The sequence below is a fragment of the Mauremys mutica genome, chromosome 1 (genome assembly GCF_020497125.1).
Source record: "Mauremys mutica isolate MM-2020 ecotype Southern chromosome 1, ASM2049712v1, whole genome shotgun sequence".
Classification (NCBI taxonomy): Eukaryota; Metazoa; Chordata; order Testudines; family Geoemydidae; genus Mauremys; species Mauremys mutica.
In genome coordinates this window covers 16,798,271-16,824,521 of record NC_059072.1, presented here as the reverse complement: position 1 = coordinate 16,824,521, position 26,251 = coordinate 16,798,271, and the positions used below count along the sequence as shown (strand labels likewise).

Sequence of the window (26,251 nt, the reverse complement as noted above, 5' to 3'; positions counted from 1 at the left end):
ATTGGTGGGAAAGCTTTTATTAGATAAATCGGTAGAGTACTTCAGCCTCCCATAGCTGAGGAATAATTGTCTTATGGTTAATTCACTGGACTGGGAATCAGGAGACCTGTATTCTATCCCTGGCTTGATTCACAGATTCCAAGGTCAGGAGGGAACATGCTGATGATCTAGTCTGATCTCCTGTATAACACAGCCCATAGAACTTCCCCATAATGATTCCTAGAGCAGATCTTGTAGGAAAATATCCAGTGTCAATTTAAAAATGACACTGATGGAGAATCCACCACAACCCTTGGTAAATTGTTCCAGTGGTTAATTGTCCTCGCTGTCAAAAATGTACGCCTTATGTCCGGTCTGAATTTGTCTCGCTTTAACTTCCAGCCATTGGGTTATGTTACACCTTTCTCTGCGAGATTGAAGAGCCTGTTATTAAATATTTGTTCCCCAAGTAGGTACTTATGGACTGTAATCAAGTCACCCGTAACTTTCTCTTTGTTAAGCTAAATGGATTGAGCTCTTTGAGTCTGTCACTCTAAGGCAGGTTTTCTAACCCTTTAATCATTCTCGTGGCTCTTTTCTGAACTCTCTCTCCAATTTCTCAACATCCTTCTTGAACTATGGACACCAGAACTGGACACACTGTTCCAACAGTGGTTGCACATGTGCCCAATACAGAAGTAAAATAACCTCCCTGCTGCTGTTGCTTGAGATCCCCCTGTTTGTGCATCCCAGGATTGCTCCCCTTTCCAGTGTTGCCCTGGGAGCATAGGTTCAGCTGATTACCCACCACCATCGCCCAAATCTTTTCCAGTGTCACTGCTTTGCAGGATAGAGTCTCCCATTCTGAAAATATGGCCTACATTCCTTATTCCTAAGTGTCTACATTTACATTTAGCTGTGTTAAAACACATAGTAATTGCTTGCACCCGATTTTCCAAGAGATCCAGATTGTGCTGTACTGTTGTCGTTTTCATTATTTCCCACTCCCCAATGTTTTGTGTCATCTGCAGACTTCATCAGGGATGATTTTTATGTTTTCTTCCAGGCCATTGATAAAAATGTTAAGTAGCGTAGGGCCAACCACGGACCCCTGCAGGACCCCACTGGAAACAGACCCACTTGATGATGGTTCCCTGCTTACAGTTACATTTTGAGACCCATGTTAATGAGGGTTTAACCCATTTAATCTGTGCCAGGTTTATTTTATATCATTCTAGATTTTTAACCAAAATGTCATGTGGTACCAAGTCAAAGTATATTACATCAACGCTATTACCTTTATCAACCAAACTTGTAATCTAATCAAAAAAAGATATCAAGTTAGTTTGACAGGATCTATTTTTCATAAACTCAGGTTGATTGCCATTAATTATATTACCCTCCTTTAATTCTTTATTAAACAAATCCTGTATTAGCTGTTCCATTATCTTGCCTGTCAGACTGGCAGGCCTATAATTGCCCGTGACATCCCATTTACCCTTTTTAAATATTAGCACAACATTCGCTTTTTTTCTGTCTTCTGGAACTTCCCCAGTGTTCCAAGAATTATTGAAAATCAACATTAACAGTCAAGCAAGCTCCTCGGACAGCTCTTTTTTAAACTCTTGGATACGAATTTTCTAGACCTGCTGATTTTAAAGAAGTTCTAACTTTAGCAGCTGCTGTTTAACAGCCTGCAGAGATATTAGAGGACTCAAAAGAGTGTTATCGTCATCATTATCATCATCATCATCATCTCTTTTTTCCCCAAAATACATGCTTTATTAATTAACAGGAAATTGTATTCAGAGCAGCACTAGTAGCACATGCTCATGGAGATGTAAGACGCACAACAATTAAATTCATGTTATACAACAAATTGAGTAACATTCAGCCCTTGGCTTTGGCAGGGCAGTATTATGACGGTTGCAATGTTTGTTTATAAGATACCAAACCACTTTAAATGCTTTTGGCTTAAGTGTAATTTGGGTGTTTCTAACTAAAGCGATTGACTGGGCCTAAATGCAAACATGATAGGTCAGAAAAGTATTTTCCAGAGAAAGATCTTTCCCTTGAACTTTCCATTCTGAGAAGGTTTATTTGCTGTTTACTTGCTCTGTGTGCAAGGATTGCCTGGTAAGACTCCAAAAAACAAACCAGATGTGACGTAGAAATTGGAGATGAAACTATCAGAAGTGAAGTAGCCTTTGTTAAACACTGACTGATTAGTGTGAGGAGGTAGAATGGTTTTGGAATTAAAACAAAGAACTAGCTAAGAGTCATGAGAAACAGGTTCTATTCCCCAATCTGCCTTTGATTTGGTACGTGACCTTAGTCAGGTAAATTAATCTCTTTGTTCCTCAGTTTTCCCCATCTGTTCAATCTGGATAATAATCTCACCTCATAGAGGTAGTATGAGTCTTAATTAAAGGGACAACATCAATTTAAAAACCATAAATCTATTTGGCCTGTATCATCGCAGCCATTTTCCCCTGTTGTTTGTATGGGTTTTTCCTATTGCAACAGGGCAAAGAAAAAATATAACAATGGAAAAAACTTGATTGTAAAATAACAGAAATTTGTGAGACGACTCAGAGAGTACCACAGTAGTTGAGCCTGAATATAACTCACTTTTTAAACTGACCAGATTTCAAGCCGATTGTGCCCTTTTAGTGTTTGTAACCTGTTTTGAAAAATAACTTACTTTTGCAAAAATATATGAACTGCTGATGTTGTTTTCATTGCAAAGTGTTTCAAACTCACCTGTTGTTTGTTTGGGGCCATAAAACTTTTTTTAATTTTAAAAGTTGCTTTAAACCTTTATATTTTGAAACATTGTCTAAAACATTATCAAAATGGCTTTTGAGATTTTTTTATTTACCAGAAAAAAATTTCAATGACTATTTCAATATCATTTTATGTTTTCAAGATTTTTTAAAAAAAATATCAAAAGAAAGGCCCAGAGCTGTTTGTGAAAAACTTTTGTTTTTAAAATCACACCATTTTTGACAGGAAAAGCTTTTTGAGCAACGCTAATTTTGAGATAGAAGGCACTGCTGAAACACAAAATACTGTTGTTCTGGTTTGTTATAAAATACATAGGGCACTTTGGAAGAAAGAAGCAACGCAAACAAAAATGACTATTATTATAGTGACCCTAGTCACTGCTGACCTAAGTAATAATGTAGCGGCAAGTCCTACAGAGTGCTGGTACCAGTTTGGTGCCATATGGGTGTCACTTAGGAGGAAGAATACTCTATACCCAGGAGCAGTCAACTAGTTAATTTTATTTCATTCACAATTGTCTTTCCTTAACAGAGAAGACTATTCAGTGGTCTGTACTGGGACTGGTTAATTGTAATCCCTGAGATTCTTCATAAAGAGGTCAACAGTCTTAGTTGCCTAAAGCTTGTCCTCAGGCCTTTGCTATCTACACAGTTTTTCTTTAGCAAAGGAGACAAGTGCCCAGCCTACTGATGAACTATCAAGAATAGTTTAAAGCCCCCTCCAATGGCTTTATTCATCCTTAAGGTGCCCTTCTGCCACTGAGGAACCTGTTTTCTGAAAGGGAAGTTCTTCCTTGCATACAACCTCCTGAGGTCTTCTGCGGCAGCAGCCCACTCCCAGTTCACCATCAAAAGGAGGATGTATCTTGTGGCATCCCACAGGGGTCAGTCCTGGCTCGGGTACTATTGAATATTTTCATTAACAACTCGGATAATGGAGTGGAGAGTAGACTTATAAAATTTGCAGATGATACCAAACTGGAAGGGGTTGCTAGTATTTTGGAGGACAGGATTAGAAATCAAAATAATCTTGACAAATTGTAGGGTTGGCCTGAAATCAACAAGATGAAATTCAAGAAAGACAAGTATGAAGTGCGACACCTAGAAAGGAAAAATCAAGTGCATGTAATGAGAAATAGCTGGCTAGGCGGTAGTACAACCGAAAAGGATCTGGGGGTTATAGTGAATCACAAATTGAATATGAGTCAACAATGGGATGCAGTTGCGAAAAAAGCTAATGTCCTTGTGGGGTGTATTTACAGGAGTGATATGTAAGACACAGGAGGTAATTGTCCTGCTGTACTCAGCACGGATGAGGCCTTAGCTGGAGTGCTGCGTTCTGTTCTGGATACCACACCTTTGGAGAGATGTGAACAAATCGGAGTGAGCCCAGAGGAAAACAACAAAAACAAGAAAAGGTTTAGAAAACCCGAACTATGAGGAAAGGCTTAAAAACCTGGGCATGTTTAGCCTTGAGAAGAGAAGACCCAGGGGGGACCTGATACCAGTCTTCAACTATATTAAGGGCTGTTATAAAGAGGCTGGTGATTGATTGTTCTCCATGCCCACTGAAGGTAGAACAAGAAGTAATGGGATTAATCTGCAGCAAGGGAGATTTAGGTTAGATATTAGGAAAAACTATAAGGATAGTTAAGCTCTGGAATAGGCTTCCAAGGGGAGGTTGTGGAATCCCCATCATTGGAGGCTTTTAAGACCAGGTTAGACAAACACGTGTCAGGGATAGTCTATGGTTTACTTGGTCCTGCCTCAGCGCAGGGGCTGGAGTGGAAGACCTCTCGAGGTCCCTTCCAGCCCTTCATTGCTATGATTCTGTGCCCTTCCCATCCCCCGCAGGGTGGAGTCAGAGATATTGCACCAGCCCTGCCATAGAGGCAATCCAATTCTAATGGTGGAGGAACTGCACAGTATGCTCCTTGCTTCTCTCAGCGTCCTGATTGGGGGTTGGGGAGGGGGGCTGGGGCTACCCTGGCTGACTGGCAAAGGTCTTTAATGGGGCTGTGAGGCCTATGAACAATCCTCCCTGAAGGAGCACTCCTGAGCTTTGCTCAGCATGAAGAAGGACCTTTTAGAGGCCAAAAAAACTCCTTCCACCACACAGCAATCATGGAGAGCGGAAGCTAGGGCCAAAGCTCGCCATCCATCGCTCACTCCCAGTGAGATGGAGCAGGCCCAAGCCCTTCACATCAAGTTTCAAAATAAGCAAGGTCCATCTCTTCCCACAGGACTGCTGTGACTCCCACTGCCATTGTGTCCCAACAGGAGGGTGGGACGTTTGTTGGCATGGGCTCCACATTTCCCATGCTGCTCTGTTAGTGCCACTGTGCCGCAGGGCTATTTGCTTTGATTTCCCCCTGGGTGCCCAGACTGACCTGTAGTAGGTCAGTCTGGGACACAGCCAGCCACCATGAGGTCTGGGCACCCCACAAGGCCGTAGACCAGGACTAGAGTCTTAAGCCCCAGTGCTGAGCAGCTGGTATTCTGGCTTGTGCCCATAGTCCATCTCTCATTACCGCACAGAGAGCCTAAGTTATGGGCACTACCCCAGCTCGGCTTTATTTGTCTGTGTAATCGCTCAGCATCCTGCTGGCATACACTTTCGTAGTCCAATGAACCGAGAGTTCATTACACTGACTTTCTGAAAACGTCAAGCTCTGCTTTCTTCCTCCTCTCGCTCCCCGGGATCCGTTCTCTATAGTCTGTGTGAAAACTGATCTGATGCCCTGCAGGCACATTTTGTCCAAAGCCAAACTCTCCCTCTTCCCCACACTTTCCTCCTTTGCACTCCCAGGACTTAAGGGATTGTCCTGGAAAATAGTGGAAGAATGGGATGGAAGTAAAGAGGCATAGTTTTCTCAGAAGTTTAACATTTCTGGGTAAGAGTTAACTGGAAACATCTTGTGGGCAATGCAGCCAATTTGGAGATAGTCCCAGCCTGAAATATGCTGCTCTGTGGCACTCAGTATTTTATAGCTTCTATCTCCTGAATCATTTACAGGCCCATCCAGCCCATATCCAGCTACATGAATGAGGTGCCGTTTATGACGGATTCCATTTCACATTTCTGAATGAGTCATCTGTGGTTTCTGTGTGGTTGGTTCGGGCTCTCAGTATCTAACCATGTCAGAAAGACCATTCATTCCAGGATATTACGGAACACAAATGAGATAGGAGGGGGCTGGCTTGGTAACTGGGTATGGAACTTTTCACCTCTTGGTCGCTGGCTCAAATCCAGACCCACAAGAGTGACAGCTGATGGAAGTTCAGACCTGAGAACTCCTTGGTGGCATGTATGTAATGAGTGGGTCATCTCAGTTCAGTTCCTAGTTTCCTAGTGTAAAGGATGGTTTGCCACGTAGCGACAATGACACTTGATGGCAGTCTCAATGGACAGGCCAAGGCATATGGGCATGAAACGAAACTGTCTCTACCCATACTGCCTCTGCCCGTACTACCCCTGTTCTGTCATTCTTGAACCGAGCACTGAGGAGCACATTAAGCCCTGCTGTAACCATGTGCAATGTCCATTGACTTCAATGGGAGCTGCTTCCACTGACACCAGGGCTGAACGTGGTCCTTGCTCTCCAGGGATGTCTATCTGATTCCGTTCATTAACGGTAAGCAGCAGCATTGTCCAGTGGACACCTGGCAGTGCAGAAACCAGTTCCATTCCTACCTCTGCCAATGACTTACTCTGTGGCCTTTTCAGAAAGTGTCTAAGTCCTATTTTCAAAAGTAACTTGGTGACTTAGATCCTCAAAGATATTTAGGTGCCTAACTCATTGATTTCAGAGGGAGTTAGGCACTTAAATATCTGAGCATATGTGGGCCATGGGAGCATTGACGTTCAATGAGATTTAGGCTCCTAAATTCCTACATCTCTTTTTAAAATGACAGGCTCCTAAATCACTTAGTAACACGTCACCTCCTTGTGCCTCAGTGTCACCATCTGTCACACGGTGATAATGACATTCTCTTTAGCAAAATCCTTTAAAGTCTATGGATGCAAAGCACTCTAAGTATTATTTCATTATGTGACATTTCATCTAACCCCCTTTGTACTAATTAATGCAGTTCTGGCATATGCAATATTTATGAGGCTGGAAATACACTTCTGAAAACACTAGAAATGCTCATGTAGAGGCTCTCACATTTGGATAGCACCCACAGGCCTAGCATCACGTTCCATGCAAAGCATGGCAATGCTTTAATCTTTGCTAACGAGAATGGAAATGATTGTCAACATTTTTTTTCTTTCTCATGAGGCCATTGTGTGTTTTTGTAACTTTATTATCAGAAAGCAATAACAAGCAACTGGTGTGTTGTTGTTTTTGAGTCTGGGAATCTGCTTGCTAGATACTTCCCTCTGCATATTTTAAAGTTAAATATTTGGGTTGCTGTTCCCTTTTCAGGTCCTGCCATGATACAAACTGGCTGGAGCAAGAACGAGCTACGGCCTGCTTCTAATCATCCCGGTGACTGTAGCTTAGATGAGTCCAGACTAAACGGTTGTTACGTAGTTTCATTGTTTGGGTACTGACAGCCCCCAGAGACCTTGTGAAGCTGTGGAAACTTCTTGTAGAAAAATATTGTTGCTATTGCTTTTGAATTATACTAGGCCGTTTAAAGAGGTTTGAGCATAAGGCAAATAGTCACACTTGGAAGAATTATTGTTAGGTAATTCTGCATTTCAATACATATGTCCATGAGAAGAGGGGGAGACAAGTGGTTTCAGCATTGGGATTAAGGATCATGAATCCTGGCTTCATTGTTGGCTCTGCTGCTAGCTCAGGGGGTAATGGTAGGCAAGTTTCTAGGCCCATGGGGATAATACTTCCCTACCCCTCAGGGGTATTGCAAAGCGTAGTTAATTGATATTGTGCAGTGCTTTGCAGTGTTTGGATTAAAGGGACTACATAAATGACAACTCTTGTTTCTGTTTATGTGAGGGAATCTATATAGCATTCTCTGCTATCCCTGCTGATTGATTTGTCTGAGACTGGGAAACGGGAAAGAACGCTGACCCTCAAAACAAATTATTTCCCACTGCTTTACTGTTTTCTGTATGCCCCACCATTCCCACTTACCGCTATCCCCGCAACAGTGTTCTTCTAGAGGTCTGAATCCACAGCTTCTGGGTCCTATAACACGCCGATATCAAGGCACCCAAAATCAGTGGCCAACAGAATGAGTGAAAACGTTGGTCCTGGTTCTTCCTTGGGAACCTATCTTCTGTCCTGCAGGCTCTGAGGTTACATGGACTGTTTCTTTAAATCTGAAGCATGAAGCCAGACGGGACCAGGCTGGGGAAGGTTCTAGGCAGCAGCTCTGCAGTGAAGCAGAGAAGGTTTGGGGAGAATGCTGCTCTCCTAGTCTAAGTGAGTTCCGTGTCCATTGTTAGCGGAAAAAGCAACTGGGTCTGCACCCCTTCCTCATTGCCACATGGCAGAGGCAATGCATGTTCCTTCCTTTGCAGCAGTGCAAGAAGCAGCCTCCATTTCCAGGCCCAAAGTTCTCTCCTTTGTGCACAAACCTGATGTTATCTCTGCTCTGACTAGACAGTTATTTAAGGGCACAAATGCTGAATCATGACAGTGAGGATGCAGAAAATGGCTCAGAAGTGAGTCCCACATTGCTTAAAACTTCCTGCATTCGTGTTTGCTGTGTCCCTCTTTTAGGTGACTTTCCCCAGCGTTTGGGCTTCAGCTGATTGTGGGGGGGTATTATGTCTGTAAGGAGAGGGTGGGCTGAGGTTATAGCAGTGACATGGCCAGTAGAGTCACGTCTACGTGGATGCACTAGCTAGCCGTTGCACCTGCATGGAATGATGCAGGAGTATTCCAGAGAAGAAGGATGTTCCGTGGTAATTCTGTTAGCCTGGGTTTCAAGAGACCTGGGTTCAATTTCTTGCTCTGCCTCAGACTAGTCACTTGGTCTCTCCGTGCCTTAGTTCCCCACCTGTAGAATGGCGGTAATAGCACTGTCCTACCACAGAGGGGCAGTGTGGGGATCGAGATATTAATGTCTGGGAGGTGCTCGGATGCTGTGGAGATGGGGGCCACGTAAGTACCTAAGCTAGATAAATGGCCTTGCATTAGCGATAAGCGCTTCTGGTGTGGGCCAGGAGGAAAGATCCTTTCCCATCTTGATGCCTGGCCAGTGCCCAGCCCATTTACTTGGGGCCCTGTGCAGAGGGGAGAGGATTTTGGCCATGTGAGTTGGCATTTGCAGCCCAGGATAATGAAAATCCCCACGCTGCACTGAAATGTGTGAATTGCACTTCTGGGCAGACTGAACCTCACCTTCCAGTGAAGCTTTGTTACTGTTCATGAAGTGGATCACTTTTCAATTAGAGGCTTCCACTGTCTCTTACTGTTTCTTTAACACAAAAGCCGTGCCTTCCCACTGTGAACAGAATAATGCACCACCAGGGTGTGGTTCCGTATGTACGTGGAGGGTGGCTGTGTCAGGAGAGGATGGCTTTCAGTCAAAGGCTGGTTTGAGATGCAGAGAGATGGGTCAGGGATATTACTTTGGGGCTTTTCTAATTTAAGTAGCTGCCTAATTGAGGGCATTGGCCTGGCACGTTCCTGTGCTGGAACAAGCCTGAGCAGACACTTGCATGGTGAGTGATGTCGTGAGACGGATTTACCTTTCCTTACTACTGATTTTTGAGGTGAGATGGACTGCGGATGCTGTGCTACCATTCTGCGCTCGACTAGATTTAGCATGGCATTCAGATTCAAGGCCACTGAGGGCTGAGGTTGAGCGATTCCGGCAAGATTTCTGGTCGGGGCGCTGGAACGATTTGTATAGTAGGGGTGCTGAGAGCCATTGAACCAAACTGTAAACCCTGCATATGATTGAAACAACTTCAAGCCAGAGCACCCCCAAGCCCCTACTTCCAGCACCTGTATTTCTGTTCCCCTCCTACGACAAATACCAAAAATCTCTTGAGATCAGCTTTCTAGTGAGATTTCAGCCATTTTGGGCTGCAGCCAATGAGAATCCAGAAAATAGGATCTTCCCTTTCATCCAACCCGGGTGAAAACTGTGGGAGGATGAATATGAATCTGACCCGTCCCTGAAAGGATGAGTTTAAAGTTCTGGTCCAGCTTCATCTAAATTTGGAGACAATAATATAAAATGGGGAAGATCCATTTCCAAAGCAATTGCACAAGGGACCAAATCAGCTGGCATTTGTGCTGTTGCCGCATAAACAGAAAGCCGGGCTATATGCTGTATCGGTGGTTCTCAAACTCTGGGTCGAGACCCCAAAGTGGGTCATGACCCCATTTTAGTGGGGTTGCCAGGGCCAGTATTAGACTCGCTGGGACCCATGGCTGAAGCCGAAGGTTGAGTGCTTTAGCCCGGGGCAGCGGGGATCGGGCTCTGCTCCTCCTTCCCCCACCCGGGGTCATGTAGTAATTTTTGTTGTTCGAAGTGCAGTGACGTTTGAGAGCCGCTGCGCTGTATTAATAGGCACCACCGTTTAGGTCCATCTCGTCTAGCAAGAAAGCATGTTGGCACCAGCAGGTCAGGTGCTGCACTTCTTAGAAAACAGGAGGTGACCAGTTCTGAAAATACCGCTCCTGTTGCCCACACGTGGCCAGTGCTGCTGCGGATGCTCTGCCTCAGACTCTGCCTGCGCTGGCTCTCCACACGCCAGCGTGCCTGGTTCCGCAAGCCCTGCAGCTGCTCCTCTCAGTCTGCTCAACGGCGTGATCTCCCTGGGGAGATCAGCAGCAGCTTCTATTCCCCTGGGTAGGCAGGTCCGACACACGCTGGAGCACCCGGGGGGACACGCTGAACTGGGAAAGAACTGGCCCCTGAGAGCCTGTCTTCCCCTGCCTCTCGTCGGGGGTGGCTTTCCGCCTTCTTGCAGTGTCCTCCTCCTCCTGTCTCCTGGCTAGGAAGTTTATGGGGGAGGAAGCGGAAAGGCTCTCTCACACACTGCAGTGTTAAGGGGCCAGGCTGCGGACGCCTGCCTGCCCTCTCTTGCTGCCCTGGGCTCTGCCCTCTGGAGCCATGTCCAAAGCAGGGAGGTCAGTCCCACGTGCAGCTTACGGCTCCTCACCCCCACCTCTTCCTCACGTTGGCCCTTAGCACTCAGAGGGCATAATCACTTTTCTACTTATTTAAACAGTGCCAGCAGCAGCCTGGGGCGGAGAGATTGGGGCAGGGTTTGGAGACACCAGGGCAAGCATGGCTGCATCTAGATGTGCTACGCCATTTCACAAAGCCCAGATCACTAAGCCCTGGAAACAGGGACCAGTCTGGCCACTCTGAGCTGCACCTCCTGAGCGGGAAAATGGGCCACCTCTGATAATACTCTTAAGTAGCACTCTTCATCCGTTGATCTGTCAGTGCTTTACAAAGGAGGCCAACACTCTTCTTGCCATTGGACAGATGGGGAAACTGAGGCACAGAGCAGTGAAATGACTTGATCATGGTCACCCAGCAGAGGTGGGAATAAAACCACGTTCTCCTCGCTAGTCCCACTATAGGAATCAGAATGATTCTATAGGAATCAATCTTTGTTCAAACCCAGTCACTATTCAAAGGACCAGGGCGGTCATGCTGGAGAGGAGACACTGTGTTTTCTCCTACAGAACAAAAATTGAATCCCTGCTCTAAGTGCAAAACTGAACTCAGCCTGAGCTGCAAGTAGCACCTCAGTAATATAAAATAAATAGACAATTTCTGTAAAAGCCTGATTCTCATATTTTCCTCACATCAAAACAGTGCTATTTCTGGAAAGCATTTCCCACTAGAGCTGCTGTGAAATGCTCGACAACAGCTACAGCGCAGCGGTTACCTTGCAGGAGAAACTCCAGTCCTCAAAGGGAAATGGTGAGACACAAATGTGGAAACTCCCTTACTAAGAAAAGGAAAAACACCCTCCAGTATTTTACAGCAATCACCCCAAACGCTACAGGTAAACTGTAGTGGCTTGGACTACTTTTCACGTGGGCTTAGATTGGGGCGGGCAAACTTTTTGGCCTGAGGGCCGCATAGGGTTTCCAAAATTGTATGGAGGGCCGGTTAGCAGAGGCTGCACCTCCCCAAACAGCCAGGTGTGGCCCGCCCCCCGCCCCTTATCTGACCCCCCCCCCCCGCTTCTGCCCCCTGATGCCCCCCCGGTACTCCTGCCCCATCCAACCCCTGCTGCCTCATCCAACCCACCCCGTTCCCTGTTCCCTGACCGCCCCCGGAACCCCTGCCCCTGACTGCCTCCTGCTGCCCCATCCAACCCCACCTCTCCTTTCTGACTGCCCCCTGGGGACTCCTGCCCCCATTCAACCCCCCTGTTCCCCACCCTCTGACCGCCCTGACCCCTGACCACCATCCCGAACTCCCCTGCCCTCTATCCAACCTTCCCCCCACTGCTCCCTGCCCCCTTACCGCGCTGCCTGGTGCACCAGTGGCTGGCGGCGCTACAGCCGCGCCACCCAGAGCACCGGGACAGGCAGCCGTGCTGCCCAGCTGGAGCCTGCCACACCACTGCGCAGCACAGAGCACCGGGTCATCAGGCCCCAGCTCTGCAGCTGCACTGCCCCAGGAGCACGCAGCCCCGCCGCCCAGAGCATTGCACCAGCGGCGGAGCGAGCTAAGGCTGCGGGGGAGAGGGAACAACAGGGGAGGGGCTGGGTGCTAGCCTCCTGGGGCAGGAGCTCAGGGGCCGGGCAAGAGGGTCCCACAGGCCAGATGTGGCCCGCGGGCCGTAGTTTGCCCACCTCCGGCCTAGATTAAGGTGACCAGACATCCCAATACTGGGGTTTTGTCTTATATAGGACCCTATTATCCCCTTCATCTCCGCCCCCTCCATCCTGATTTTTCTCACTTGTTGCCTGGTCACCCTGTCTTAGATCTGGTCTGTACAGTGTCTGCACTGATTTAACTGTTTCACTTAGGGGTGTGATTTTATACTGGTATGGTTATACCGGTACAACCCCTAGTGTGGGCACAGTTATACTGGCATAAAGGTGCCGTTACCTGTTATAGTTTATTCCTCTTCCCATACAGGAATAGCTAGACTGGTCTAAGCACTGCAGCCACACTAGGGAGCTTGTACCTTTTTATACCGGGATAGTTAAAGTGGTACAAAAACTATGTGTAGACAATCCCTTAGACAGGATACAGCCCCACACTGCTGCCTCCTTGAATCAGGCTGGTGCTGCTTTTCCAACAGACTCGGGGCCTCTGGAGCGAAGGATTTCTTTGGGCTTGTGCTCCTTGATTTGTTCACTCCTTTTCCTTTTCCTTAGGAATATTTTCACCGACTCAGCATAGCTCCTTCCTGCTGCTAGCATAATTCAAGACATAACTTTGCCGTGACTGCATATGCCGGAAAGGAAATTGAAAGATTAACAAGTCCAGGCTGCTTCCCCCACCCCCACTTCTTCTCATGATTGTTATTATTTAAAGGTGTGTGTGTGTGTTAGGCATTACAGGGAAATCCACACACACCCCGACCATACTGCCTATCTTTCATCTCCCTTCCCAGGTTTGGCATTAGTCATAAACCCAGATGTTAGAAGGCAGAGCTCAGCAGATCACCAGATGAATATACTCGCACGCTGCTTGGAAGGGTTCATAGGTTTCACATGACCCAATGTCAGTTGCTGATGCTTCCCCCCACCTCTCTTCCCCCCTCTCTCCCTCTCAACCTTCCCCCCCCCCCCGAGCCAGCCTCCTTTCATTTAAAGTGTGTTTTTGCCTGCACGTGAGCCATTCATCCGAAAAGCGCTAGAAGCAAAGTCGGCAGAAGGGCTGTTGGTTTGCAGCTGCTCCCATGCTTTTCTGGTGGCATGTTCTGCATGTGTGAAATCTTGCAGTGTTGCAAGCCGGTCTGGGTTGTGTTTTATTTTTTTCTTCTCCCCCACTCTCTCTCGCTAAGCTGCTGAGGATGGAGATTGCTGTGGTTCACTCTGGACAGCCGCCAGTGTCTATCTAGGAGACCGTTAGCCGGGAGATGGGATGTGGTAGCATTGTGGAACTCCTTGCAGACACACACACAGAGGGAGGGGAGAGAAGAGGAGAAAAGGGCTGTGCCTGCCTCCTAGCGAACCACACAGAGGAGGAGGGACAGGGAAATGGATGCTGCTTGTTAGGCCATAGGCCTGCTTAATCTGGATTTAATGGGATGCTTTTTTCTGTGGACAATCTGGTTGAAATCTGAAGTGCTGCTGCTGCCGCTGAGGTGAAAAAAAAGAAAGGTAACGTGTGCCTTTGTTTTCAGATAGGGACTTCGGTGGGGCCATGGCTTGTGCTGCATATTTAAAATGCTGTTGGAAGAACAGCTCAGAATAGATCTTTTATCTCTTCTCATGTGTAATTAAAAACAAATCTCTCTATAAGATACAAGGGCTTCCCCTCCCCCACCGATTTTAAATGGAGAGACAGAAATGTATGCGGGTGGGTGGCTGGGGGAGTTGTAAAAATGAATAAATGTTGCGTTCAAGGAGCAGAGGTGCTAGCAGTGTGAATTCATTGGGGGTGGGGAGCAGGGATTTGGGAGGTGGAGATGTTTGAATTCAGACAAATCTGGATGCATGCTTCCATTGACTGCTAAGATGGACTGTTCTTTCTACATTCCAAATGGCTGCAGCAAGTTGAATGCAGAGCTGGGGGTTGCAAAAGCAAAGCCCCAGAAACATGTTCACTTCTTCCTAGATTACAGCAGAAAAGTTGCTACATATGAAGTCTAGAAATGGCAAATAAATGGCCCTGTTTCTAATCTCTCTGTGCATATATCTATGTGCGCTGCAATTGGGTACATGTAAGATTGTTTTCTCGACTGCATTGTTAGCCTGTTTGCTGCTGGGGGAGAATTAGAAAAGTAGATTTGAGCATCTAATGCAAAATTTCCAGGAGAGACAATTGTTTCTAATAATAGCTCTGGCACTGGTTTAATAATACACATCCAGGCGCGTGAGTGATCCAGCAATACTTGCTCGGAGACAACCCGGGTTGTGGAGAAATGTGAACTGCAGCTTTTAAAACACTGTCCTGAGCAAAGTAAAAATAGCTGCCCTCAGATGTCTTTTAAATGGAAAGGGGAGTATTGTGTATATTGTATGTTCTGTGTGGCACTTCATGGCTCACCATGGAGCTTAGAGTTAAAGTGCTCATGCCTTTTTCTAAAGCTACGGAGCCTTATTCGGCTTTCCCTTGTGCCAGTTTTATACCAATGTAACTCCACTCACTTCAACTCACTTCTTCTGGATTCACACTACTCAGATTTTGTGAACAGCCCGGAGGAGGTGCGTAGTGCAAGGAACTGGGAGCTCTGGTTTGTGTGACCGTGCCGTTTTCCCTGCCGAAAACTGAATCCCTGGCACCAGAGAGATCTTGATGGTGCTAAACTAGAAGATTGCTTCTCTTTCACGTTCCGAGGATGGCAGAGGGCCCACGAGGAGGGCTGCTGTGTGAATAGCTGACTGCACACTGTTTGAACCCGTTGCTTGCTGCTGACCCTGGCAATGTTACTGTGCTTTGGCTCAGGGTAGCTGCTCAGAGCTACTTGTTCTAACCTTTCTGGCACAAGTTACCAGACGCTTATCCTCCGCTGAAAATGTGCAGCAAGGGATATGTTAGAAAAGAGACACAACAGAGCCATGCTGATTCATACCAGCTGAGGATCTGGCCCCAATGTGTAAGAACTATTGGGGGTTTGTCCTGTCTCAATAATCTGGGGTCCATTCATAAAAATTTTTAATACCACTAAGGTTCGGTGGCAAAGCAGTTCTTTCAAGCAGCCTTTAATGGTAGCTTGGTTTGGGATGTAACCTTTAGGAACAGTATAATCAACCCGTGCACAGCAGCGTATGGGGGCCTGCTGCTGCTCCCATTCCAATCTTCCATTGATTTCACTGGTGCAGGAATAAACCCAAACCGGTGACTGCTTGTAAATTGCTTTATACTGTAGCAGGAAAAGCCGCTGGTGGGGTACAGTTTCCGAAGCAAACAAGTCTGATCATTTTCTGCCATTGAACATGGAGTTTATTTAAGCACAAAGCGTGCGGAGGGCACTGTGGCAGAAGCCGTTGGTGGCTAAATAGCTGTTGCTTCCTTTAATTAGAGACAGTATTTTAAAATGCATGGGAATGAACACCAACCTGAGCTGCTAACGGGATCTGTATTTTCTGCAAAGAGAGGGATCAATCAGGAGGGGAGGAAAATGGTAGAAATTGCTATTAGTACTTCCTGGGGGCTTGTCTTCATGTACAGTGCTGCAGCGGCACCGCTGTCACACCTTAGTGAAGACACTACTACACCGACGGGAGAATTTCTCCATCACCGTAGTTAATCCATCTCCCTGAGACGCAGTAGCTGTGTTGACGGGAGAAGCTCTCCTGTCGACCTAGCACTATTGACACTGGGATTTTTTTCACACCCTGGAGTGACATAGTTATACCAGTATAAGTTCGTATCATAGAATCATAGAATATCAGGGTTGGCAGGGACCTCAGGAGGTCATCTAGTCCAACCCCTGCTCAAAGCAGGACCAACCCCAACTAAATCATCCCAGCCAGGGCTTTGTCAAGCCTGACCTTAAAAACCTCTAAGGAAGGAGATTCCACCACCTCCCTAGGGAACCCATTCCAGTGCTTCACCACCCTCCTAGTGAAAAAGTTTTTCCTAATATCCAACCTAAACCTCCCCCACTGCAACTTGAGAGCATTACTCCTTGTTCGGATATGTCCCTCGATCTGCTGGCAGTGCTCCTACTTATATAGCCAAAAATGCCGTTAGCCTTCTTGGCAACAAGGGCACACTGTTGACTCATACCCAGCTTCTCGTCCACTGTAACCCCTAGGTCCTTTTCTGAGGAACTACTGCCTAGCCATTCGGTCCCTAGTCTGTAGCAGTGCATGGAATTCTTCCGTCCTAAGTGCAGGACTCTGCACTTTTCGATGTTGAACCTCATCAGATTTCTTTTGGCCCAATCCTCTAATTTGTCTAGGTCCCTCTGTATCGTATCCCTACCCTCCAGCGTATCTACCACTGCTCCCAGTTTAGTGTCATCTGCAAACTTGCTGAGAGTGCAATCCACGCCATCCTCCAGATCGTTAATGAAGATATTGAACAAAACCAGCCCCAGACCGACCCTTGGGGCACTCCGTTTGGTACTGGCTGACAACTAGACATGGAACCATTGATCACTACCTGTTGAGCCCGATGATCTAGCCAGCTTTCTATCCACCTTATAGTCCATTCATCCAGCCCATACTACTTTAACTTTCTGGCAAGAATGCTGTGGGAGACCATATCAAAAGCTTTGCTAAAGTCAAGGAATAACACGTCCACTGCTTTCCCCTCATCCACAGAGCCAGTTATCTCATCATAGAAGGCAATTAGGTTAGTCGGGCATGACTTGCCCTTGGTGAATCCATGCTGACTGTTCCTGATCATATTCCTCTCCTCTAAGTGCTTCAGAATTGATTCCTTGAGGACCTGTTTCATGATTTTTCCAGGGACTGAGGTGAGGCTGACTGGCCTGTAGTTCCCCGGATCCTCCTCCTTCCCTTTTTTAAAGAAGAGCACTACATTCGCCTTTTTCCAGTCATACAGGACCTCCCCCGATCCTTGGTCTGCAAGTGAGGAATCAGCTACTCAGCAGGAGTAAGGCTGGCTGGATCCTAGCCCTGTGAGAATGTAAAATAAACCCTTGTGCTCTAGGTAAAGTTGTTTTTTAAGACACATGCTAGGATTGTGGTACCTGTGCTATTATGAAAACGTAGCTAGGTACAAGAGTGATCACTGGTTTAGTGAGGAATTATTACCCACTCTTGATCTGATAGGCATCTTCTAGTGCTCTCCTCCCCAGGCACTCTGAATTTATTAATGGAGAGTGAAAATTTTCAGCTATTACATCCTGTGAGCTGACTGTCAAATCATATAGGGCCTCATCCAACATCCATTGAAATTAGAGAGAGCCTTGCCGTTGATTTCAATGGCCATTGGATCAGGCCTTTACAGGTGATATGACACGTGACAGCACAACTTTATATGCACAACATCTTCCATACAAACAGTACCCCAAAATATTTTACAGACTTAAAGACCGCAACGAGGAGGAAAAATAGGATGTTGGTTATTGCTGTTGGTTAGTATTTGTATAATACCAGGAGAGTCCTGGGGGCTTAAATAACAGCAAAGGGTGAGTAAAACCACAGGGTATAGACAGGAGAGGAAAGATACATTGAAATGAGATTTCCAGTGCTATGACCCTCCATGACAGCTGTGGCAGGAGCTGCAGTGGAGGAGGCTATCGCACCGAGCAAGGTGTGATGTGAAAAGAGGCCAGTGATAGACAGCCGTGGAGAGGACAGGGAACAAGGTCGATGAGGAATGGGGTGATGACGGAAGTGTCTTGGTTTATATGGAAGGAATGTAAGAGTTAGATGGGTTCAGTATTCAGCAGCATCTCCTGAAGATGTTGCCTGGTGACACGGTGATCTTTCACCGGGGCTAATAAGGGCTGGACTGGATCAAATGTGGATTGCAATCCACCAGGCAATGCCTTGGTGCTGCAGGAAGTGGTGTTGGGGACTGAGTACATAACAACCTCTTGGCATGTGCACCTTGCAAAGTATGAGCACTAGTTGCTTAGTCCTCCCAAGCCCCCTTCCAAGCTAGGTCAGTGAGTATCAGTATTACCCACTTTACAGATGGGGAAAATGGTAGAAGAGAAATAATTCTCTGTGGCCTTATAATGGAGTTTAGGTGTCCCAGCTTCCTGGTATTGAGATCTATCCACTGGAGACCACAACTGATTGCCAAAGCGCTCTTCTCTCTGATTCAGTACTGAATAGGGGCTCCCGTGTGGTGGGTGGGGGGACGCTGTCATGTTGATGAACTACAAACACTAGAGGTTTGATTCTCTCTTCCTCTGTTCCAAGCCACCTTTGCACTCTGGCTCCTTATGGGGCAGCTGGGGGCCTGATAACCTACTTCTTTGGCTACAACAGCCCCCTAAGGGCCGTTCACTAGACGAGTCACTGGAGCATGGTGTGCTCTGGTCATGATCACTTCCCTGCTACACGCCCTATTCCAGGGCTGGCATAGAGATGTTCCAGCAGCTCCATGAAGTATCCCTGTACAATGGGTGTATTCCTAGGGGGCTCCTGTTTAAATCCCTGGAGGAACTTAAAACACAAGCGAGAACCGAATCCAGGGTCTTGGCCTCTTTTGGTGCTTAAAGAGCCCATTGCGCTTTTCATAAGAGTAGGAATGTTGCAAATTCCATCAAAGCAGAAAGTATCTAGTTAGCTGAAAATTCCCTCTGCAATTTTCAATTGGATATGGCTTGCTTCTTTGCTTCTTTGCTGTTGTGGAATGTTGCCTCATGCTGGTTGCTGCGTTCCACCCCAGAGGTGGCTCCCTTTTATGTGCTGGGTGATGAAGTGACCCTTTTGTCCTTTACCTGCTTCACCGGGGTGTTGTATGACTTAATTAAGCGAAGTTTGTAAAGTTCATTGAAATCACCAAACGAAGAACTTTATATAAAAGCGAAGTATTACTATTACAATGCTTCACACCTAGTCTAGAAGGCGAGCTGCAGTATTTGTAAAAATAAAACACGCTGGAAATGATTCAAAACAATTGCTAACTCATTTCGTCCCATATAAGTCCTTACGCGATGTGATTATTGCAGGAGTGGGTGAGTGCTTTTAGACAATGAATGCTGTGCTGGCAAATGTGCAAGGCTTTGATTCTGTGTTTAGATTTTTCCTTCTTAGAAGTTCAGAATCTCTCAATCAAAATAAATCCACTCTTGTTTTAGTTTCCTAGCCACATGGGTTCCAGCATGGCTAGAGCCATACCACACACACTGAACTATCATCGGTATCCTGTCTGTCTGTGCTGAAAGCACCAGTCTAGTCAGGAACAGCTCTGCCAATCGCACAGCAGCAAAACATGTGACCCTAATGCTGTTAGACAGCATTTGCATAGGACAAGTCTACTGTGAAAACTGCCATATCAAGCAAATGGTTTTCAGAATCAGCACAAAATCCTGTAGTCAAAAATCTTCACAACAGCACTTTCAATTAAGCTTCCTAAATCCTCAAACCAAACAACCACTCCATCCCCTTTATTATCAGCATGCGCCTGCCCTACGCGATGTCACAGAGAATCTCTCCAGTTTTTACCGTATTCATTTGCTAGTGAAACTTTACTCCCGTCAGCGAGAGACTGTAGATCACACTGTGTTTTAAAGGTCTGTTTTGCCCTTGATATATACATGAATGGTAACTCTTATTAGCATCGCTGAAACTCTATGTTGGGTTTCTCTAGGGTGCCCGTCACCATGGTACCCAACTGCCATGTATGCTTTTGTATCAAGGGGGAGATTGGACCCCTTCGTTTTCAAATGAAATATTTGCTGTAGAGGACGAGGGTGTCTTATGGGATTTGTAATAAGATATGGTGCCTGGTTTATATACTCACACGCACAACGCAATGATGAAGCAAGCTGGAGAAAAGCAAATTGCTAAGGCTGCTCCTATAGCCTCTTGTGATGTTAAAGTTGTTGGGATTTAAAAAAAAAACTCTGGAGAGGTTTAGACGCCTTGGGAAATTCTATAGCCTTTTAGGAAACGGTGACATGGCAACGGAAGGCTTCCACTTGGACTCATGCAGCAAGATGAAATTGGATGGGGGAGGGGAGATCTATACCTGAGCAAGACCGTGGAGATTTGGAGGCTATCCAGAAGCATCTGGGAAGCATTAGAAAGTTCGGCCTGCATCAAACATGCTGCATGAGAACAGGAGGAAACTCCTTGAAATGGTCTTTCTTTAACCATTAGAGATTCTGGGGCAGCCTCTGTGCTGCCTCTCCCTGCTTAGGCACGGAATGGATCGGTGTGGCAGAAGTTAGGCATTAGTGACTTTCAAACAGTGTATAATATTCTTCACTTCTTGTCCCAAACTCTCGTGTAGTGTTGCTGTGCGCTGTTATCTAGCCGCTGTGGTTCGCTCCAGAGCTGGGTGCATGTCACTGGTGGGTAAAGTGATTGCTATCCCGAGTAAAAGAGCCTGTCATTGCTCGGGGCAGGAAGCAGGGACAGTAGAGGTACCGGCTGTGTGTCCAGCAAACTGTCTTCCCCTCCGTATCTCCGCTATTGGGCTGCCCCCACTTGCAGCTTTTACCAGGGACATAGCCAGGCCCACCCAAATCTGAGCAGGGGTCTAGCGTGGTACCTTGCACTTGTCTTTATTGAATTCCAACTTGTTGAATGCAGACTAATTCTCTAGTTTGTCATGGTCATTTTCATTCTAATCCTGTCCTCCAAAATGTTTGCAACCCCTCCCAGTTTGGTGTCATCTGCAAATTTTATAAGCGTACTCTTCACTCCATTATCCAAGTCATTAATGAAAATATGGACTAGTACTGGACCCAGGATTGATCCCTGCACGACCCTACTAGATACGCACTTCCAGTTTGACGGTGAACCATTCCTAACTACTTTTTGAGGATGGTCTTTCAACAAGTTGTGTACCTACCTTATAGTAATTTCATCTAGACCACAGCTCCCTAGTTTGCGTATGAGAATGTCAAGTGGGGCTGTGACAAAAACCTTACTAAAATCAAGATATATCATGTCTCCTGCTTCCCCACTATCCACTAGGCTGGTAACCCTGTGTAAGAAGGAAATTAGTTTGGTTTGGCATGATTTATTCTTGACAAACCTATGCTGGCTATTCCTTATAATCCTATTATCCTCCAGGTGCTTACAAATTGATTCAAGTATCAGAGGGGTAGCCGTGTTAGTCTGGTTCTGTAGAAGCAGCAAAGAATCCTGTGGCACCTTATAGACTAACAGACGTTTTGCAGCATGAGCTTTCGTGGGTGAATACCCACTTCTTCAGATGCAAGTTTTCTCCCTTCTCCTGATGACACCCTTTTAGATACCTGAAAACTGCTATCATGTCCCCTCTCAGTCTTCTCTTTGCATCTGAAGAAGTGGGTATTCACCCACGAAAGCTCATGCTGCAAAACGTCTGTTAGTCTATAAGGTGCCACAGGATTCTTTGCTGCTTCTACAAATTGATTGTTTAATCATTTGTTCCAATATCTTTCCAGGTAGAAATTCCAATCTGTAGCCAAAGTTTGCAGCTTGGCCCTGCCTCTAATAAAGCATGTAGGACTTTGATAGTAAGTCCCCCATCCTTAAGTCCAATACACTCTGCATGCTTCCCTGTCCTTCTCGTAATACAGTTTGATACACAGTTTCAGGGCTATGGTGCATACCATCATCTGGTGTAGATCCATTGACTTCCATGAAACAGCATCCACTTACGCCAGCTGAAGATCTGGCCCTGTGAATTAAATATATGGTACAGTTACTGAAAGCCTGTGTTGTGCATAACCCCAAACAGCCTACTCAGCTAATAAAAGCGGCTACACCACCTAAATGTGTGAATGTGTAGCGGTACAATAGGCACAACAGACAGCACTGAAATGGATATTTTAAGAATTAACTCCTGATTTGCCCTTCAAGAATAATTCACACATTCTGTTGCTTCCAGCATCTGGGTCAGTTTGGTCAGTCTCCTAGGAACCCACATTGATTTTTTTTTCCCTGCAGATCACATTAGTTTCAACCATAAAGAAATTCATAGATTCATAGATTCTAGGACTGAAAGAGACCTCGAGAGGTCATTGAGTCCAGTCCCCTGCCCTCATGGCAGGACCAAATACTGTCTAGACCATCCCTGATAGACATTTATCTAACCTACTCTTAAATATCTCCAGAGATGGAGATTCCACAACATCCCTAGGCAATGTATTCCAGTGTTTAACCACCCTGACAGTTAGGAACTTTTTCCTAATGTCCAACCTAAACCTCCCTTGCTGCAGTTTAAGCCCATTGCTTCTTGTTCTATCCTTAGAGGCTAATATGAACAAGTTTTCTCCCTTCTCCTGATGACACCCTTTTAGATACCTGAAAACTGCTATCATGTCCCCTCTCAGTCTTCTCTTTTCCAAACTAAACAAACCCAGTTCTTTCAGCCTTCCTTCGTAGGTCATGTTCTCTAGACCTTTAATCATTCTTGTTGCTCTTCTCTGGACCCTCTCCAATTTTGCCATATCTTTCTTGAAATGCGGTGCCCAGAACTGGACACAATATTGTCCAGGTCTCCTGTATAATTCAGCCAAACTTCCTGCAAACATTTTCTCATTAGGCTGGTTTGGTCTCTTGTAAAAATTACCGCCCACATCCACAAAGGAATTCTACTGGAAACATTTGTGGAAAACATGATGAGGTGAAAGGCCGGTGACATCAAAAAGATTAGATTTTTTTTTTTATGATTTGTTAAAAAGAATTAAGTCAGCCGTAGAAGAGGTCAAGAGCTACTCAGAGACCTTCAGAGAAAAGGATTTATTATTAATTCTATTACATTATTGTCTAGATGTCCTAAGCAAGATCAGGGCCCATTGTCACTTACTGTACAAACACGTAGTGAGACACTACGCCCACCCCCCATTTGCAATGAATGCAGAAAGCAGCGCATTGGTAGCATTTGCTCTTTACATTTCTATGTTAAGCTGGCACATTGATCAAGTGCCTTCCAAGACACCTAAAGCCACTTCCCGGCGTTCGGTACACACAACATGTCAACTTCGCAGTCAGGAGTCACAAGCCGCTGAGCAGAACATTCTGAGTGACTTCAGGGTTCCCTCTATTAGCAGCACTTGCAGTCAGCTCTAGGCAGAAACTGATCTATTAGATCTATAAGCCTGTGCAATAGTCTCCCAAGGGAAGTGATGGAAGCCCCATCACTTGACTCATTTTAACCTAGTCTGGACAAACCACTAGGAAGATGTACTGCAGGGAACAATCCTGAGCTGGCAGAGGGTGGAGTAGGTGTCCTGATAGGATAGATCATTCATTTATTTATTATTTATTCCATTTCTATAGCTCTTATCGTCTTGAGGTGCTTGTCACAGTTACATTAAAAGTACAGACATTGCACAGGAGCAACAAACACTTCCCAGATCCAACCATAAGGAAAGTTGGATGGGCAGCAAGGCCCTGATCCAGATAAGCACTTCAGCACATGCTTAACTTTGCAAGATGGACTTGAACGGGTGCTTAAAGTTAAGCATGTGCTTAACTGCTTTGCTGAATGAAAGCCTATATGATAAGGAGCCATGCAGGTGGGAAGGAAGAAGCATTTTCACCCAAATGCAGAGTATTTTGCAAACTGAGCAGCATTTGAGACCTCTGACCTTGTGACCAATGACTCTTTGGCCATGTCTCAGACTAAGAAAATAGGTCATGATGAAAAACATTCTAGCTGTTCATGGTCCAACCTAGCCCTGGAACCGAGGCTAACTAACTTGCCTTAAAGGGGTTAAACTCTCGCTATACTAGTGTTTGGAAATGGGTGTTGTTCAAATGCGCCACACAACCTGTTTTCCTAGGCGGGGTCTGTTTGAAGGGTGGGTGGGTGAAATAATTGAAATGGCAAAACATAAATATTGAAATACCTCGATGCTTTGAAACAATGTCGGATTTGTGAAAGGAAGAAAGGGGAGTAGAATGTCCAGGTTTCCTTTGTTTTTCAAAAGAATATAGACACTTATTATTTTCAGAGAGGAAAGCGATCAGTGACATAAAACAACATAGCAATCATTCTGGTGAGGAAACCGGCATGTCCAGGAAAGAAATTCTTTATCTCAGGATACTGCTGAAAGTAGGCCCTTGAGGCCAGCGTTTCTGAAACATATACCACTGGTGAGCTGATCCAGAAGTCTGTTGGGTCGTACGCTGATTAGCTAAAAGTACAGTGTCAGACCAAGAATCTATTCTAACTACATGGTCAAATACTAAATAGTTTGAGTTTTAGATGTGGGTATTCCCATTTGAGAATCTCGGCTTTGTACTGTAAACGGACATAAGGATATAAGGAGACAGACAGAGAAAGTTCACTTGGCCCTGATTCAGCAAGGCCTATCAAAAAGAAAAGGGTGTAAGCACATGCTTTGTTGAATCTGGGCCTTTACATCCCTTGGTGTTTGTGGAAGAAACAACCTGTGCAGAAAATCACTTGGGGAAGATTCTCAGTAGTGTGTAAGTGCCTTGGGAGCCGCAGAGTGTGTGTACACTGCAATGGGGACAGCATCACCAAGCTAGTTTTGATCCAACTAGTTGCTAAAAACACAGCAGCATAGCCGCAGCCGCATGGAGTAACCTCCCGCCTACGTACCCACGGTGCCAGGCAGTATTGTAACTTGGGCAGGTAGCTCATCCTGCCACTCGTGTTGCCACGGCTACGGTGCTATTGCTAATGAGCTAGCTCAGTCACGGCTAGCTTGGGGGTGCTCACATGTGCTGCAGTCGCGTCTTGCAATTCCTGTGGAGACACGCCCTGAGTCCCATAGGCACAAATGGTGCCCTTCCCGCGTTAGGAAGAAAAGGATCCATCTGTAGGCCAAGAGTTCTTTTGGCAGCTGTCAAGGTAAAACAGTGAACTCAGCAGCTCCTGGGGCAGTATTGCTCAAAACGTAAGGAGAGATGTAGAGAGGAAGTGCTGGGGACAGAGGACACTCGCACGCTCAGGCGAGGGAACACGTCACTCCTGGGATTCGGTCTAAATTTGCTCTTTGTTTAATTTCATCCCGTTATTTCTATTTAACTCCACTTAGAGCCCATAATAATTTCTCCCCTTGTTGCTGTTCCCATCCTGCAGACAGTGAAGTTATTCCCCTTAGGCTATACATATTTTGTGTTTTAATCTTTCCTCCCAAGAAGTCAATCTTCCTAACTAATCACTTACTCATTTTCGTTATAGGTCTCTCTTCCCTCTTATTTGTTGCTATCTTCTTGGCATTGATATTCACAGAAATGTCTGAAATATTCTGCATTCTCGGCCCTTTAAAATGCTTCCTGTTGTGCCAGAGGATGCCCAGCCCTGCCAGGTGAAGTCCACTGAATAACACTGAAGGCCTGTTTATAGCCACGCCACCACCATGCCCTTCCTGCAGGAGAGGAGGAATTTTAAAGGGCTAGGACTGTAATTGAAGCTTCACCAATTTGAGGTCACGCCCCTGGTCTGGGCTGTAATGGTCTCAGTGTATGGAACACACAATCTCACTGTGGGTTTTTTTTCTTACCGTTAAGAACTGACGTAAAAAGCTGCACAAACGAAGCCATCTGCATTACACATAAGTTGCATATAGCCTACTAAACCAGGAACAATACTCCATATTTTTCAGTGCCTGGCACCTTCCCTACTAACTATTTACCTATATTCAGCTTTAAAGGACACTAGGAACATTCAACACTGTCGTGTTTTATGAGCTCATATCTAATTTTGTCTGTCACCCGTGTGTATCTCTCTGCTGTGGCACTTTAGAAATGTATGAAATTTGGGATATCTGTCATGGATCTGTGGCCAGGGCTCCAAAGTTAAGGTTGTCGTTAACTTTAAAGGGGATGCTGCCCATTGCT

At 45.8% G+C, this 26,251-nt stretch overlaps 1 protein-coding gene across 3 annotated transcripts in view; it reads left to right on the top strand.

Moving 5' to 3' along the window:
* FRMD4A (FERM domain containing 4A) overlaps positions 1–26,251 on the top strand; it is a 314,917-nt gene that overhangs the window by 93,716 nt on the left and 194,950 nt on the right. Inside the window, exon 1 of one of the 3 annotated variants that reach the window (XM_044983452.1) lies at positions 13,875–14,002. The exons of the other annotated variants lie outside the window; for them this stretch is intronic. The gene's annotated coding sequence lies outside the window, so the exon portion shown is untranslated. Of the gene's footprint in view, positions 1–13,874; positions 14,003–26,251 lie in introns of those variants that run through there. 3 annotated transcript variants of the gene reach the window in all.